This window comes from Canis lupus, chromosome 3, assembly GCF_003254725.2.
Source record: "Canis lupus dingo isolate Sandy chromosome 3, ASM325472v2, whole genome shotgun sequence".
In the NCBI taxonomy this organism is placed as follows: Eukaryota; Metazoa; Chordata; class Mammalia; order Carnivora; family Canidae; genus Canis; species Canis lupus.
The window spans coordinates 32451534-32465239 of NC_064245.1; the positions used below are offsets into that span (position 1 = coordinate 32451534).

At 42.1% G+C, this 13706-nt stretch overlaps 1 protein-coding gene across 1 annotated transcript in view; it reads left to right on the plus strand.

Moving 5' to 3' along the window:
* Window positions 1-13706, plus strand: part of OCA2 (OCA2 melanosomal transmembrane protein) — a 452602-nt gene that overhangs the window by 331023 nt on the left and 107873 nt on the right. The window lies entirely within an intron of this gene.

Genomic DNA, 13706 nt, shown 5'->3' on the forward strand with positions numbered 1-13706 from the left:
TGTGAGGGAGTCTGTGAAGTGAGCATCTGGACTCTAAATTCTAGGTGACCAGGTCCTTGGGTATGTGTTCCAATTATTTGCATTCCAAAAAGTGCCTTTTCTTTGTCCTGGTTTTTTTTTTTTTTTATCTATCTGTTCTAATGTCCCCTTTGTTACAGGTCTTATTCTTCCTTTACTTTAAATCAGTGGGAGCTGCCCATTCACATGCTGTGTTGGTTGTTCTTCTAGGCTACCACCTTCTCACATGTGAGCTGCAGTTCCTTTTGGGCCATGCCCAGTTCTGTGTTCTGTTAGTAATCTTACCAGCAGGACAGATTTGTCTTCAAGATAATGAGGCGGGGCAAGATGGCGGAAGAGTAGGGTCCCCAGGTCACCTGTCCCCACCAACTTACCTAGATAACTTTCAAATCATCCTGAAAACCTATGAATTTGGTCTGAAATTTAAAGAGAGAACAGCTGGAATGCTACAGTGAGAAGACTTTGCGCTTCTATCAAGGTAGGAAGACGGAAAAAATAAAGAAATAAAAAAGCATCCAAGGGGGAGGGGCCCCACGAGGAGCCGGGCTGAGGCCGGGGCGACTGTCCCCAGGACAGGAGAGCCCAGGCCGGGAGATGCAGGAGCTGCACCAATCTTTCCCGACGGAAAGGCGCTCGCAGGGAGCTCGGGCAGGACCCCAGGAGGGCGGGGATGCCCTCAGGCTCTCGGGGACACTAACAGACACCTGCGTCCCGGGGGAGAGCACACCGAGCTCCCTGAAGGGCTGCAGCGCGCCGGGCGGGACCGGAGCAGCTCGGCGGGCTCGGGCGGCGGCTCCGCGGAGGGGGCTGTGCGGCCGGGAGCGCGAATCCAACAGCAGGCCCAGGAGCACAGGGCGCCGGGACACAGCCCAGGATCCGGCCTCCCCCGGGTTCAGGCAGAGGCCGGGAGGGTCCAGGACAGCAAGGACGCTCCTGCCGCCTGGCGGCCCTGAGCTGTGCAGATCAGCGCCCTCCATCCCCGGAGCATCCAGGCCCCTGCGGACTGGGAGCTGCGGTAGTTACTGTGGGAGCTGACTCCAGAGTTGGAGAGGTGGCCGCGCCACTGTTGTTGTTCCTCCTGGTGTCACCTTGTACCTGGGACTGAGCAGGGGCCTCACAGGATAAACAGCTCCCACTGAGCCGTGCACCTGGCAGGGGGCTGGACAGCTACCCCAGGTGCACACACCTGAGACTCAACACAGCAGGCCCCTCCCCCAGAAGACCAGTTAAGACAGGGGAAAAGCAAGTTATTGACCAAGCAGCACTGGAAAGTTCCAGGGGAAGTCAGGATTTACAGTATATAGAATCAGAGGATACTCCCCCTTGTTTTTTGTTTTCTGTTTGTTCCCTCCCCCTCTTTTTATTTTCCTTTTTTTTTTTTCCTCTCTTTTTCTCCTTTTTCCAGTACAACTTTTTTGGCCACTCTGCACTGAGTAAAATGACTAGAAGGAAAAACTCACCACAAAAGAAAGAATCAGAAACAGTCCTCTCTCCCACAGAGTTACAAAATTTGGATTACAATTCAGTGTCAGAAAGCCAATTCAGAAACACAATTATAACTAGAAAAAAGCATAAAGGACTCAAGAGACTCATGACTGCAGAATTTAGATCTAATCCGGCAGAAATTAAAAATCAATTAAATGAGATGCAATCCAAACTAGAGGTCCTACCGACTAGGGTTAAAGAGGTACAAGAATGAGTGAGTGACATAGAAGACAGGTTGATGGCAAGGAAGGAAACTGAGGAGAAAAGAGAAAAACAAAAGATCATGAGGATAGGTTAAGGGAAATGACAGCTTCAGAAGGAAAAATCTACGTTTAATTGGGGTTCCCGAGGGTTCTGAAGGGGACAGAGGTCCAGAAACTGTATTTGAACAAATTGTAGCTGAGAACTTCCCTAACTTGGGAAGGGAAACAGGCGTTCAGATCCAGGAGATAGAGAGATCCCCCCCAAAATCAGTAAAAACCGCTCAACACCTCGACATTTAATAGGGAATTTGAATTCAAGATAACACTTAGCAAGTGGGCCAGTGTAGTCCTTCTCTAATTTATACATCTTGAGGGCTCTTCCAGCACCCTTAGTGTGAGGCAGACCATCAGCATTTGGCTTTTGCTATTACCTGATGCTAATCACAATCCCTGGCTCTGTCCACATTTTGTGGAAGGTGGTATCCTTCTGAATTTGCTTTGACTTTAGTAAACTCACACCTACTTGAGTATAAGGTGGGTCTTCCTTCCAAAATGCAACTTAATAACAACCTTTGAGAATTAATTACAAGATTTCTTGCCATTTAATTTTTTTTAAAAAAATTTAAATCAAAGCTGATTTGTCAGCTTCTTTACATTGTGTGGTTTCTGCTTTGCTGGCTCCTTTCAATTTATAGGTTTATGTACTTGTCAGATGTGACAAGCTTATTGTCTTATTATATGTTTCAACATCCAGAAAGGATAGAGCTCAGTCTGATCTACTGATAAACTTGCTGTGAGATGGCCCTTATTCTCCCAGGGCTGGCTTGGGTTCTGTACAACTGTCCAATCGCGAGCAGCAGGCCTCTCTCTTTGAGGATGTAAAACACATGCTGAGAGAAGCACATGCCACATAGGGCTTCCTACTGAAAGTTCAGCTGAATTCTCCTATAAGATGTTTGTTAATGGAAAAGTCACAGAGTGAGTGTCTTATGTTTAAGTTTGGGATGCATCTGGTTAAATCTAAAACTTTCTTGCTGCAAAGCGTCTCAGCTTTTAATACGCTAATATAGCTTGTGAGCTTTAAGGGGACACTTAACTATACAGAATGTCCCAGGGTGCACCTTTTTTTAAATAATAAATTTATTTTTTATTAGAGTTCAATTTACCAACATACAGAATAACACCCAGTGCTCATCCCATCAAGTGCCCCCCTCAGTGCCCGGCACCCATTCACCACCACCCCCCGCCCTCTTCCCCTTCCACCACCCCTAATTCCTTTCCCAGAGTTAGGAGTCTTTATGTTCTGTCTCCCTTTCTAATATTTCCCACACATTTCTTCTCCCTTCCCTTATATTCCCTTTCAGTATTGTTTATATTCCCCAAATGAATGAGAACATATAATGTTTGTCCTTCTCTGATTGACTTACTTCACTCAGCATAATACGCTCCAGTTCCATCCACGTTGAAGCAAATGGTGGGTATTTGTCATTTCTAATGGCTGAGTAATATTCCATAGTATACATAGACCACATCTTCTTTATCCATTCATCTTTCGATGGACACCGAGGCTCCTTCCACAGTTTGGCTATTGTGGACATTGCTGCTAGAAACATCAGGGTGCAGGTGTCCCGGTGTTTCATTGCATCTGAATCTTTGGGGTAAATCCCCAACAGTGCAATTGCTGGGTCGTAGGGCAGGTCTATTTTTAACTCTTTGAGGAACCTCCACACATTTTTCAGAGTGGCTGCACCAGTTCACATTCCCACCAACAGTGTAAGAGGGTTCCCTTTTCTCCGCATCCTCTCCAACATTTGTGGTTTCCTGCCTTGTTAATTTTCCCCATTCTCACTGGTGTGAGGTGGTATCTCATTGTGGTTTTGATTTATATTTCCCTGATGGCAAGTGATGCAGAGCATTTTCTCATGTGCATGTTGGCCATGTCTATGTCTTCCTCTGTGAGATTTCTGTTCATGTCTTTTGCCCATTACAGGATTGGATTGTTTGTTTCTTTGGTGTTGAGTTTAATAAGTTCTTTATAGATCTTGGATACTAGCCCTTTATCTGATACGTCATTTGCAAATATCTTCTCCCATTCAGTAGCTTGTCTTTTAGTTTTGTTGACTGTATCCTTTGCTGTGCAAAAGCTTCTAATCTTGATGAAGTCCCAATAGTTCATTTTTGCTTTTGTTTCTTTTGCCTTCGTGGATGTATCTTGCAAGAAGTTACTGTGGCTGAGTTCAAAAAGGGTGTTGCCTGTATTCTTCTTTAGGATTTTGATGGAATCTTGTCTCACATTTAGATCTTTCATCCATTTTGAGTTTATCTTTGTGTATGGTGAAAGAGAGTGGTCTAGTTTCATTCTTCTGCATGTGGATGTCCAATTTTCCCAGCACCATTTATTGAAGAGACTGACTTTCTTCCAATGGATAGTCTTTCCTCCTTTATCAAATATTAGTTGACCATAAAGTTCAGGGTCCACTTCTGGGTTCTCTATTCTGTTCTATTGATCTATGTGTCTGTTTTTGTGCCAGTACCACACTGTCTTGATGACCACAGCTTTGTAGTACAACCTGAAATTTGGCATTGTGATGCCCCCAGATATGGTTTTCTTTTTTAACATTCCCCTGGCTATTGAGGGTCTTTTCTGATTCCACACAAATCTTAAAATAATTTGTTCTAACTCTCTGAAGAAAGTCCATGGTATTTTGATAGGGATTGCATTAAACGTGTACATTGCCCTGGGTAACATTGACATTTTCACAATATTTCTTCTTCCAACCCATGAGCATGGAATATTTTTCCATCTCTTTGTGTCTTCCTCAATTTCTTTCAGAAGTGTTCTATAGTTTTGAGGGTATAGATCCTTTACCTCTTTGGTTAGGTTTATTCCTAGGTATCTTATGCTTTTGGGTGCAATTGTAAATGGGATTGACTCCTTAATTTCTCTTTCTTCAGTCTCATTGTTAGTGTATAGAAATGCCACTGACTTCTGGGCATTGATTTTGTATCCTGCCACACTACCAAATTGCTGTATGAGTCCTTGCAATCTTGGGGTGGAGACTTTTGGGTTTTCTATGTAGAGTATCATGTCATCGGCGAAGAGGGAGAGTTTGACTTCTTTGCCAATTCGAATGCCTTTAATGTCTTTTTGTTGTCTGATTGCTGAGGCTAGGACTTCCAGTACTATGTTGAATAGCCGTGGTGAGAGTGGGCATCCCGTCTTGTTCCTGATCTTAGGGGAAAGGCTCCCTGCTTCCCATTGAGAATGATATTTGCTGTGGGCTTTTCGTAGATGGCTTTTAAGATGTTGAGGAATGTTCCCTCTATCCCTAAACTCTGAAGAGTTTTGATCAGGAATGGATGCTGTATTTTGTCAATTGCTTTCTCTGCATCTAATGAGAGGATCATATGGTTCTTGGTTTTTCTCTTGCTGATATGATGAATCACATTGATTGTTTTACGAGTGTTGAACCAGCCTTGTGTCCCGGGGATAAATCCTACTTGGTCATGGTGAATAATTTTCTTAATGTACTGTTGGATCCAATTGGCTAGTATCTTGTTGGGAACTTTTGCATCCATGTTCATCAGGGATATTGGTCTGTAAGTCTCCTTTTTGGTGGGGTCTTTGGTTTTGGAATTAAGGTGATGCTGGCTTCATAGAACGATTTTGGAAGTACTCCATCTCTTTCTATCTTTCTAAACAGCTTTAGTAGAATAGATATGGTTTCTTCTTTAAACGTTTGATAGAATTCCCCTGGGAAGCCATCTAGCCCTGGACTTTTGTGTCTTGGGAGGTTTTTGATGACTGCTTCAATTTCCTCCCTGGTATTGGCCTGTTCGGGTTTTCTATTTCTTCCTGTTCCAGTTTTGGTAGTTTTTGGCTTTCCAAGAATGCATCCATTTCTTCTAGATTGCCTAATTTATTGGCGTATAGCTGTTCATAATATGTTTTTAAAACTGTTTGTATTTCCTTGGTGTTGGTAGTGATCTCTCCTTCTCATTCATGATTTTATTAATTTGAGTCTTCTCTCTCTTCTTTTTTAATAAGGCTGGCTAATTGTTTATCTATCTTATAATTCTTTCAGAGAACCAACTCCTGGTTTTGTTGATCTGTTCCTCAGTTCTTCTGGTCTCGATTTCGCTGAGTTCTGCTCGAATTTTATTAACTCTCTTCTTCTGCTGGGTTTAGGATCTATTTGCTGTTTTTTCTCTAGCTCCTTTAGGTGTAAGGTTAGCTTTTGTATTTTGGTTCTTTCCAGTTTTTGAATGGATGCTTGTATTGCGATGTATTTCCCCCTTAGGACTGCTTTTGCTGCATCCCAAAGATTTTGAATGGTTGTATCTTCATTCTCATTAGTTTCCATGAATCTTTTTAATCCTTCCTTAATTTCCTGGTTGACCGTTGCATCTTTTAGAAGGATGGTTCTAAACCTCCACATGTTTGAAGTCCTTCCAAACTTCTTGTTGTGATTTAGTTCTAATTTCAAGTCATTATGGTCTGAGAATATGCAGGGGATGATCCCAATCTTTTGGTATCTGTTCAGACCTGATTTGTGACCCAGTATGTGGTCTATTCTGGAGAAAGTCATGTGCACTTGAGAAGAACGTGTATTCAGTTGCATTTGGACATAAAGTTCTGTAGATATCTGTGAAATCCATCTGGTCCAGTGTATCATTTAAAGCTCTCGTTTCTTTGGGGATGTGCTTAGAAGACTTATCGAGGGTAGAAAGAGCTAGATTGAAGTCACCAAGTATAAGTGTATTATTATCTAAGTATTTCTTCACTTTGGTTATTAATTGATTGATATATTTGGCAGGTCCCACATTCAAGGCATATATATTGAGGATTGTTAAGTCCTCTCGTTGGATAGATCCTTTAAGTATGAGATAGTGTCCCTCTTCATCTCTCACTACAGTCTTCGGGGTAAATTTTAGTTTATCTGATATAAGTATGGCTACCCCTGCTTTCTTTTGAGGACCATTTGAATGGTAAATGGTTCTCCAACCTTTTATTTTCAGGTTGTAGGTGTCCTTCTGTCTAAAATGAGTCTCTTGGAGACAGCAAATAGATGGGTCCTGCTTTTTTATCCAGTCTGAAACCCTGCACCTTTTGATGGGGTTATTAAGCCCATTCACATTCAGAGTTACTATTGAGAGATATGAGTTTAGTGTCATCATGATATCTATTCAGTCCTTGTTTTTGTGGATTGTTCCACTGAACTTCTTCTTAAAGGGGAATTTTATGAGTCCCCCTTAAAATTTCTTGCAGAGCTGGTTTGGTGGTCACGTATTCTTTCAGTTCCTGCCAGTCTTGGAAGCTCTTTATCTCTCCTTCCATTTTGAATGAGAGCCTTGCTGGATAAAGTATTCTTGGTTGCATGTTCTTCTCATTTAGGACCCTGAATATATCCTGCCAGCCCTTTCTGGCCTGCCAGGTCTCTGTGGAGAGGTCTGCTGTTACCCTAATACTCCTCCCCATAAAAGTCAGGGATTTCTTGTCTCTTGCTGTTTTAAGGATCTTCTCTTTATCTTTGGAATTTGCAAGCTTCACTATTAAATGTCAAGGTGTTGAACGGTTTGTATTGATTTTAGGGGGGGGATCTCTCTATTTCCTGGATCTGAATGCCTGTTTCCCTTCCGAGATTAGGAAAGTTTTCAGCTATGATTTGTTCAAACACATATTCTGGCCCTCTGTCCCTTTCGGCGCCCTCGGGAACCCCAATTAAACATAGGTTTTTCTTCCTCAGGCTGTCGTTTATTTCCCTTAATCTATCCTCATGGTCTTTTAATTGTTTGTCTCTTTTTTCCTCAGTTTCCCTCTTTGCCATGAACTTGTCTTCTATGTCACTCACTCGTTCTTCCACCTCGTTAACCCTCGTCGTTAGGACTTCTAGTTTGGATTGCATCTCATTCAATTGATTTTTAATTTCTGCCTGATTGGATCTAAATTATGCAGTCATGAATGAAGTCTCTTGAGTCCTTTATGCTTTTTTCTAGAGCCACCAGTAGCTGTATAATAGTGCTTCTGAATTGGCTTTCTGACATTGAATTGTAATCCAGATTTTGTAACTCTGTGGGAGAGAGGACTGTTTCTGATTCTTTCTTTTGAGGTGAGGCTTTCCTTGTAGTCATTTTGCTCGGTGCAGAGTGGCCAAAAACAAGTTGTATTGGAAAAAGGAGAAAAAGAGAGGAGAGAAAGAAGGGAAGAAGAGAGAAGAAAAAGGAAGAAAAAAGGAAGAAAAAAGAAAAAAGAAGAAAAAGAGAAAGAAAAAGAAAGAAAGGAAAAAAAGGGTGGGGGAAGCAAACAGAAATCAAAAAGCCAAAAAAAAAAACCACACAAAAAAACAAAAACAAAAAACAAAACAACAACCAAAAAAAAACCACACGGGGGAGTATCTTCTGATTCTGTATACTTTAAGTACCTTGACTTCCCCTGGAACTTGTCCATCTAGCTGGTCTTCTGGGGGAGGGGCCTGTTGTGCTGATTTTCAGGTGTTAGCACTTGGGGGAGCTGCTCTGCCCCCTGCCTGGTGCATGGCGCAGTGTGGGTTGTTTACCCTGTGAGTCCCCAGGAGGAACATCCCCAGTGGCTGTGGCCAGCTCTGGAGCCCTGGATTCAGCTTCCCAGGGTGCATCTGGACAGAGTTGTCATCCACCAGCTTGAGAACTTTCCAAGCCACTCCCATTTGCAAGGTGACATCAGTTGCCTGTTGAGGGAGTTTTGGGCCTTCTGAGTTCTTTTCCTAGGAATGTGAGGTTGGGCCTGAGTCTGAGAGCCACAGAGATGTATGAATGCAGGAGCTTGGCATTCATATGTTCTCATGTGCTGAGAAGGGAGGAATGAATTGTGCAGAGAGGGGCTGAGAGGAGAGGCAGAGGTATTATGCAATGGTGTTCAAGTCTGAGTTCCAGTCTGCACTGAGTGCCAGCTGCATCCCTGACCTGTGGGATGCCCTACTGCCCTCTTCACTACACCCCTTCATGCTCAGGCTGCATCAGTTGGCTGTGGTGCAGCCCAGTGACTCAGCATCCATCTTGAGCCTGAACTCCCATCGTACTATTTACTAGAGTGTGTGAGTGAGGAGGTTCTAGACTTTTCTGTGCTTCAGTTCCTCATTTGCAAAATGGGCCTGTGATCTACTGCTCTATCTCAGCATGCTGTTGCAAGCATGAAATATGATCACTCTTTAGTTTAGGTAAATGCTAAAGAAAAAACTGCCTGATCCCATAACAAATCTTATGAAACAAGAATACTTTTTCTGGGAAACACTTTCCACTTTCTCTCAGATAACTGCGACTAACTAATTGGGAAAAGCAATGTAAAGGGAGGTAACTGCTTGACATTTTTGGTGGACAAGGGCACAGATTCTTGCATTTTTTTAATGTTTTTATTTTAAGATTTTATTTATTCATGAGAGACACAGAGAGAGAGAGAGAGAGGCAGAGACAGAGGTAGAGGGAGAAGCAGGCTCCCTGCAGGGAGCCTGATGCAGGACTTGATCCCTGGACCCCAGGATCATGACCTGAGCCAAAGGAGACGCTCAACCACCGAGCTACCCAGGTGTCCCAAGGGCACAGATTCTTATAGACCTAAATAAAAGAACCTTCTCCAGATGATGGCTTTTGCAGATTGTATGTCCACTCAGTCCTGACTGGCTTTCTCTGCAATCATCTTAGCTCTCGTATCCAGTTGGTAGTCTGGAATTGAAAGGTAGAAAATCATTTTATTTCCTTAAATATAATAGAATTTAGAAGGTGAATCTATTACACAAATTCAGATGGCACATTGTGCAGCTAGAGTAGAAATGGATTTTAGTCTTCTGCTGTTCTGGCTACGGCCATCTTCCTAAAGTGCCTCAGTGGCTCTTTCTCCTGTCTGAACTCCACGGGCACCTGGGGCTCTGTCACTGCAGCCACTGCCAATAGCACCCTGTGGGCCACTCCATCATTCCACCTCCACTTCCCCTGGGGACACCTCAGGTGCCCATATGCCCATCTACCTGTCTGTGAAGAGTTCCCTTCCCATCTGCTGCCAGCTCCCCTTCCCCATCTCCCTCACTGCTACTCAGCCATGAAGAAGATGCAGGCTTGTGCCCCTCAAGATGCCCTGGTAGCTGACAACTCCTGTGCTTTCAGGTGGCAAGTCTCTCTGTTGTCTCTTACTGCACAGAGTAAAACTGGCCCATCCCATGAAGGAGGAGGCCCTTCAACATGGAAATGGAATTTGCATTTGCCTCCTAATATGTGTGCTGGGCCTTAAGCTGGTATGGAGAAGGAGGAAGATGCCCACAGCTGGTGTGCAGGGGCTGCCCTCTTCAGTGCTGGCCATGTGGCCAGGGAGGTGTTGGCCTTCCTCAAGGAATCAAGTCACCAAGCAATCATTTCTCAATTAGAATCATCTAGAGTCAGTTTTCAATTTTGTCTAATGTGATGGTTATGTCATGTAATGACAAGGTAATAATTGCTGATTATTTAAGACACAGATGAAGTCTTAATTAAAATTCTTAAATTCTTAATTGGTCCCCAACAGGGCCACTCATGACAGTAGAGAATAATTGTTATCCTCAGTGATAGAGATGTTTGTGCATGTCATCTGTGATTAATGCCGCATGTAGGTGAGCTGACCAGGTATACTGTTAACAGTCCATTGAGGTCCCATTTCCAACAGAGAGGCTATGAGCATCAACCTTTTGCAGAGCTGAATTGTGGGACAGACCTTGACTCACGTGTGAAGTGGGCTTTAGGAAAATTGTGTAGCTTTTTAGGTGAGTGTGTTACATGCAGAAAAGAGCTAACAGAGCACCCTGATATTGCTGTCCTTAGGAAGGGATGTTTGCGTGGGTGCCATCAGCTGGCCTCTGGGAACCTGGATTTCAGGAGGGATCCCATCCTTCCCTGACAAGAGGCCTTGCATGCCTAAACTGAGCAATGTGGTCTCTGCTGACACCTAATTCCTTCCAGGGGTCTGGAACTTAGGTATGTGCCAGGTGAAGGTGCCTCAGTGAATTATGCCAATGAAAACCCTGGGCACTGAGTGTCTAATGAGCTGCCCTGGTAGACAGCACTTCTTCACATGTGTTATCACAGCTCTTTGCTGGGAGAATTAAGTATACTCCCTGGGACTCCACTGGGAGAGGACACTTGGAAGTTTGCTGATTTTGCTTTTATCATTTGATTGCTGATTTTGCTTTGCTATAATAAATGTAGCTCTGACAATGACTATATGCTGAGTTGTCCTAATGAATCATTGAATCTGGAGGTGGTCTCAGGGGCCACCAGACAGTATGAGTCTCAAATATTTAATTTATCAAACATTTAAATATTTGTATTAATATTTAGTAATAATACTCTCAGAGATCACCTCCAATTGTGTGTGCATGTGTGTGTGTGCCCACACATGTGCATGGGTATGTATTTGCTTCTTTATGTGGTAAAATGTATATAATATAAAATTTGCCATTTTAAACATTTTTAAGTGTGCAGTTCAGTGGCATTAAATATATTCACATTGTTGTGCAACCATCACTATCATTGTCTTCAGAACTCTTTTCATTATATTAAACTAAACTTTGTTTTTTTTTTTAATTTATTTTTTATTGGTGTTCAATTTATAAACTAAACTTTGTATTCATTAAATAATAACTCCCCTTTCTCACCTATCCCCTGTCCCCGGCTACCATAGTTCTGCTTCATATCTCTGTAAATTTGACTCTCTCATAGGTACCTCCAATGAGTGCAGTCATACAATATTTGTTTTGTGCCTAGCTTATTTCACTTAGCATAATGTCCTAAAGTTCAGTCACAGTGTAGCATATGTCAGAATTACCATTCTTTTTAAGGCTGAATAATGCTCCATTGTATGAAGATAACACATTTTGTTTATTCGTTCACCAGTGGACGTTTGGGTTGCTTCTACTTTTTGGCTATTATGGATAATGCTGCTGTGAACATGGGTGTACAAATATGTGACGTAGTCTCTGTTTTCCATTCTTTGGGGTATATTCCCAAAAGTAGAATTATGGGATCATATGGTAATTCTATGTTTTTTTTTTTTTTTGAGAAATTGCCATATTTTCTACAGTGGCCACATCATTTTACATTCCTACCAACAGTGTACAAAGTTTTCAATTTCTCCACATCCTCACCAACACTTGTTATTTTCTGTGTTTTTGATATAGCCATCCAAAGGAGTGTGAAGTGGTGTCTCATTATGGTTCTGTTACTCTTAGTGAGATTTGGTTGTACAGATAATTATAGAGGAGAAATTATTTGGACTGTTAAATCTGACACTTTTGCTTCAAAGATTGAAGTATTTCAAGTGGGAAGTCAGACAACAGTTTACATAAGAAGAGAGAGTGGGCTAGATATTTGTTGCTCTATTGTTACAATTTTTAGAACTGTAATTACCAACCAAAACAGAACTGATCTTTTGACAACATACCTTTTTTCTATATTGAAATTTTATTTATTCAAAAAAACTAAAATTTTTGACAATTTAATTTCACAAAACTGTTTATAATTCTATTGAAATTATTCCCTCCTTTTAGTGTCTTTATTTTTTATTTTTTGTATATGTTTTTATTGGAGTTCAATTTGCCAACATATAGCATAACACCCAGTGCTCATCCCATCAAGTGGCCCCTCAGTGCCCATCACCCAGTCACCCTATCTCCCCCACCTCCCTTTTCACTAGCCCTTGTTTGTTTCCCAGAGTTAGGAGTCTCTCATGTTCTGTCACCCTCACTGATATTTCCCACTCATTTTCTCTCCTTTTCCCTTTATTTCCTTCCCCAAATGAATGAGACCGTATAATGTTTGTCCTTCTCCAATTGACTTACTTCACTCAGCATAATACCCTCCAGTTTTCTACATGTTGAAGCAAATGGTGGGTATTAGTCATTTTTAATGGCTGAGTAATATTCCATTGTATACATATACCACATCTTCTTTATCCATTCATCTTTCGGTGGACACCAAGGCCCCATCCAGAGTTTGACTCTTGTGGACATTGCTGCTATAAACACTGAGGTGCAGGTGTCCTGCCGTTTCACTGCATCTGTATCTTTGGGGTAAATCCCCAGGAGTGCAATTTCTGGGTCATAGGGTAGCTCTATTTTCAACTCTTTGAGGAACCTCCACACAGTTTTCCAGAGTGGCTGTACCAGTTCACATTCCTACCAACAGTACAAGAGGGTTCCCCTTTCTCCACATCCTCTCTGAGATTTGTTATTTCCCGTCTTGTTAATTTTGACCATTCTCATTGGTGTGAGGTGGTATCTCATTGTGGTTTTGATTTGTATTTCCCTGATGGCAAGGGATGTGGAGCATTTTCTCATATGCCTGTTGGCCATGTCTTTGTCTTCTTTGGTGAAATTTTTGTTTATGTCTTTTACCCATTTTATGAGTGGATTGTTTGTTTCTTTGGTGTTGAGTTTAATAAGTTTTTTATAGATCTTGGATACTAACCCTTTATCTGATACGTCATTTGCAAATATCTTCTCCCATTGTGTAGGTAGTCTTTTAGTTTTGTTGATGGTTTCCTTTGCTGTGCAGAAGCTTTTTTATTTGGGATGAAGTCCCAATAGTTTATTTTTGCTTTTGTCTTCCTTCCCTCCATAGATGTATCTTGCAAGAAGTTCCTGTGGCCAAGTTCCAAAAGGGTGTTGCCTGTGTTCTCCTCTAAGATTTTGATGGATTCTTGTCTCACATTTAGATCTTTCACCCATTATGAGTTTATCTTTGTGTCTGGTGTAAGAGAATGGTCCAGCTTCATTCTTCTGCATGTGGCTGTCCAATTTTCCCAGCAGCATTTCTTGAAGAGACTGTCCATTCTCCAGTGGATAGTCTTTCCTGCTTTAACAAATATTAGTTGACCATAGAGTTGAGGGGCCATTTCTGGGTTCTCTATTCTGTTCCATTGATATATGTATCTGTTTTTGTGCTAGTACCACACTGTCTTGATGACCACAGCTTTGTAGTACAACTTGAAATCCGGCATTG